The sequence below is a fragment of the Nicotiana tabacum genome, chromosome 17, assembly GCF_000715075.1.
Source record: "Nicotiana tabacum cultivar K326 chromosome 17, ASM71507v2, whole genome shotgun sequence".
Classification (NCBI taxonomy): domain Eukaryota; kingdom Viridiplantae; phylum Streptophyta; class Magnoliopsida; order Solanales; family Solanaceae; genus Nicotiana; species Nicotiana tabacum.
In genome coordinates this window covers 46760704-46765424 of record NC_134096.1, presented here as the reverse complement: position 1 = coordinate 46765424, position 4721 = coordinate 46760704, and the positions used below count along the sequence as shown (strand labels likewise).

The window sequence follows — 4721 nt, the reverse complement described above, 5'->3', positions numbered from 1 at the left end:
GCATATTTTGGTCCATAGAAGCGAAATTTTAGGGATTTAAGTGAAGTCCACATCCGCGATGAATTTTCCGCAGTTGCAACTAAGGGACCGCATAAGGAAAAGGATGGGGTAGAATATATCTTGAACGAGGGTTTAATTCTATTTATTACATTTTGAGTTAGAGAGCTTGGATTTGGGTGATTTTGGAGGGGACTTTTTATGAATTGGATTGGGGTAAGTATTTTTTTACTTGAATTTGGTTATTATTCATGATTTTATCTTTGTTTTAGCATTTAATTGATGAATCTAGATGAGGAAAATTGGGAATTTTAGTAAAAACATTTCTAAGTAAAATTTGATGATTTGAAGGTCGATTGGAGGTCGGAATTGGATAAAATTGGTATAGTTAGACTCGTATTTGAATGGGTGTTTGAAATTTGTGAGTTTGGTCAGATTCTGGAGATAGAGGCCATGGTTGACCTTTTGGGTTGACTTTGTAAAATGAAACCAAAATCGTAGCTTTATTGTTTGAGCTTATTTCCTATGGTTTTTATTGATATTATTAAGTTATCTTGATAGATTCGACCCCGTTCTGAGGTTGATTCACGCGGAAAAGTATTTTTATGGTACTGATTTGGCTTGTTTCGAGGTAAGTATCTTGCCTAACCTTTCATGGAGGAATACCCCTTAGGATTTGGCCTTAATTGTTTATTTGTATTGTGTGATAAGCAACGTGTACTCGAGATTATGAGCGTGTACACAGGTGTTATGTATGATTGATGATCGAAATACACCTTAGGCTATTAATATATCTTATTTTGGGGATGAATCATATATTGATCATGATCCATCACTTTGTGTCTTTGTGAACGAGATCATTACACATGTTTTAGCTACGGTTATATCTTATTTGTTAAAAGATCATCCGTATTTTACCATTTTTACGTCAGTGTGCACCTTGTTGATAAATTATGCCTTCATATCTATGATGAAATTCACTACTGGAAAATGGGCCTATGGCAACATTTATTGTCGCAACGATTAAGGAACCGTTGCCATAGAGTGGATATTGTAACGGTTACAGCCGTTACAGTAGCATTGGAATGATATCAACACACTTTTGCTATTAAACTGATCCTATTGCAAAGAACTGTTGCCATAATTATTTTTTTCATAATGGTTTTGTTGAACTGTTCCAATAAATCTGTTTATGGGAACGGTTTTTGATAAACTTTTTATATCGGAACAGTTTTGTTTCCCTCCTCATTTTTTTCCTTGAATTTTTTTAGGCCCGCCAAAATAACCCCTATTTATTTTATTAATTAATGTAAATTAAATAACAACAATATTCCACTATCGACAACTCTAAAGCTATCTCCCAATAAACCCATTCATCTCCCCCTTGAACTCAAAGGCATCGATACCTCCAAATCTCTCAATACCCCTTTCATTGCCCTTTCCTTTCACCTTGAGAATTCCATCTATGGCTAACCCTACATCCCTAATTCCCAAATCAAATCGCTGGCCTAACCTAAAATCTCCAAATCCCCAAAGTCTCAATCCTTTTCTGTTATTCGATGAAGAGAAGGCATCAAAGAAGAACAAAGGAAAAATCTAAAAGGCACGATTAAAGGTGATAAAACTACTTCAATCACGAGAAATGTTCCACCCTAAAGGCACTCTGTGAGAAACTAACTTTAGGTGTAAGTTTTGCTTTTCTAATTTGGGTATTTTCTTATTTAATCATTATTTTTCCTTTAATCTTTAGGGTGTGAGCAATGTATTTAATTTCTTGCTTTGACTGTAATATTATTCAAGAAAAGAGGAACGGAAAATTTAAGGGGCTAGACTTTGTTGTATTACTTATTTTTAGGGGGTTATTTTTGAAGCGGCAAAATCAGATTTTTATGGTCTTATTAGCTTTATTTTTACCAGATGTTTAGGTGTTTATTTTTAGTTTCTATTATGTAGGGAAATATGGGGGTGGGGTGGGTAGAGTTTTGTTGAAGAAATTGGCTTTTTTTGGTAAAAGGTATGTCAGTTTTACCTAAAGATGTCTGCTTTTTGATGGTCTTATTAGCTTTATATAAGTTTACTCTTTGCCAAGTTTTCAGTATTTATTTTAACTTTTGTTTTGTCAGAACATGGTTGTATTTTTTTTTGGTTACACCCCTTCTTTTCTTTCTTTCTTCCTTCTCCATATTCTTCTTCTTCTTCTCCTCCTTCTGTTGCTTTTCTACCACTACTCTCTCTCTGTTCTATTTTTTTTTAGAGGGAAGTTAGTAAGACGGCTAATTCTGGTTAGTCTAGTCATTTTTTAACTTCGCCTCCAGACCTTTGTCGTTGCATAATTTTTTGGTTGCCTTGACGGCTCTTTGTTGTTGTATAGTACTTTGTGTATTGTTTGGATATTATAATCTTGCCTATTTACTTGTACCAAGAAAGATATTTACTGAATGCATATGGTTCTAGGTTTCCTGTACTGGAAGCTGCTCTCTATATTATTTTGGGTGAGAATTTGGTCTGCAAAGTTGCTAATAACTCAATGCATATGTTTCTGCAAAGCTGCTAAAAGCTGAAACATTTTCTAATGTTATTGAGTTAGTCTAAGTATGGTTCTTGTGCCACCTTTTTCATTAAAATGTTATTTTATGCTGTTTGTATTCCCTTAATTTGGCATTTTTGTGACCTTTAGGTATTATGTTTGGAAATTATGGGTTGAAGTTGACAGATAAGCTGCTCTTATGTTCATTTGGCTTAATCCCAACTACAGTAGGTTGATATCACAACAATATTTTTTGTTGCTGGATGAAAATGTAAGTCCATAGCAAGCTGTAGTCGTGGAAGATAATGAATGAATACTGTGTTTGTCCATCTAATTGCAAATTGTTAGCACAATGAAATAATTTACTACCTTATATAGCTATACCTGTTCTTTACTCCCAGTTAAGTGGAACAAGTTCAAGAATCCAAAATATGTCTGAATGGATCATTCATGTTTGGTTGAAGTGATAATGCTTGTTAAAAAGTGTGCCCTTTCCAGTATTATCATAATTCTTTTGGGCAAATAGATAATATTGAGCTTTCATTTTCGTGTTGTCCATTGTTAGTCTGATATGAGCTATGTTGCAATATTTTTTAAAAGTCAATATTGCAAAAATTATGTTTCGATATGTATTTTTCTTGATTGTTTTTGCTATGCTTCGCATGGAATGTATCCACTTTAGATTGCTACATGCAATAACAACAAGAACAACCTAGTATAATTCCACTAGTGGGGTCTGGGGAGGGTAGTGTGTACGCAGACCTTTTCCTTACCCTGGGGTAGAGAGGCTGTTTCCGACAGATCCTCGACTCCCTTCCTCTAAGAACTCCCCACCTTGCTCTTGGGGTGACTCGAACTCACAACATCTTGGTTGGAAGTGGAGGGTGCTCACCAGAGCAACCTATTATTTTCTAGATTGTTACATGCAAAAAAACAAAAAGTTGAAAACTGTTAGTTTGGTTGGCTACACAACTCTCAATTTGCCTGAATGCATATTCTTACAAGTTTGGTTTTGCTGATTTTGATTTGTTACTGAACTTTGGATTCTTCATTTGTGTGAACTTATTTTTTTCTCCTGGAAACTTTGTGCTTTATGCATTGTTCATCGACTATATCTATTCTTATAATGGTAAACCAACCTTTGAAGGATGATGACTTTATTTATCCTCTTTTGTAGGTGGAGTAACGGAATAAAGGGAAGATGGAGATAGTGAAGATCTAGACCTTACTTAAGAAGTACTTTGAATTGTCGTCGATATTCTAGGAATCTTTTGTTATCAACTTTTGAAACTTTAACTTTTGAAGTGTTGAACTGTAAAACTTATGAGATTGCGTTAAAATTTTTTGCTATTATGTTTATTATTGGCTTATTGGACAGTAATGATTATGAAGTATTTTATCTTTTTATTTATATAATTTCTAGGTTATTACAAATATTTACATATGTAAATGTTATTTACAACCAGGGCAATAATGTCAATTAAACTGTTACAATAGCCTAATAGAACTTTTGCAATAAGCACAAATGTCGTTGCAATAGATAATCTAAATTGTTCCAATAGGTCTTGCAAACTGTTCCAAAAAGTGCGACAAACCGATGCAATAGGCAATTCAAATCGATGAAATAAAAATAAAATAGTTACAATAGCGTACTGAAGCCGTTAGAATATCTATAAATAATTATTGCAATAACTTTATATAACTGTTGCAATAAATTATATGGTAACGGTTTCCAACCGTTGTAGTAAATAGTATGGTAACTGTTTACAAACGTTGCATTAAACTCTATGGTAACGATTTTAAAACGTTGCAATTGAAATGAATACTCATTCCTTTAGACAGAGGAAAAACTGTTGTGATAGCTGTCCCTATAGCAACGGTGTGGTCAACCGTCACAAGAACCGTTGCTCTAGATCGATTGGCACGCGAGTGGATGGGACGATCGCTAAACATTACAATATATCTATTGCAACGGTTTTCCTATCTTTTGCACGTTTTTCCTGCCATTGCCATAGGCTCATTTTCCAGTAGTGAAACCTTGGTACTGTTGTCTTTGTGGCACATATAGGCATGTTGTGTGGTTGATTGTTGTTATGCAGAATATAAGGGTAATATTTCACTGTTGTTGATTGTGCGGAGTGATACAGGTGACTATTGTGATATTGTCCGGACAAAGTGATATGGGTAGCTATTGTGA

The 4721-nt window shown here is 34.3% G+C and overlaps 1 long non-coding RNA gene across 1 annotated transcript; it reads left to right on the top strand.

Annotated features, from left to right (window-relative positions):
* The first annotated feature begins 1335 nt into the window (after window positions 1-1335).
* Window positions 1336-3883, top strand: LOC142171400 (uncharacterized). The gene is made up of 2 exons (XR_012700960.1): window positions 1336-1682; window positions 3702-3883. It is a non-coding gene; the product is annotated as an uncharacterized LOC142171400 (long non-coding RNA).
* Window positions 3884-4721: the final 838 nt, after the last annotated feature.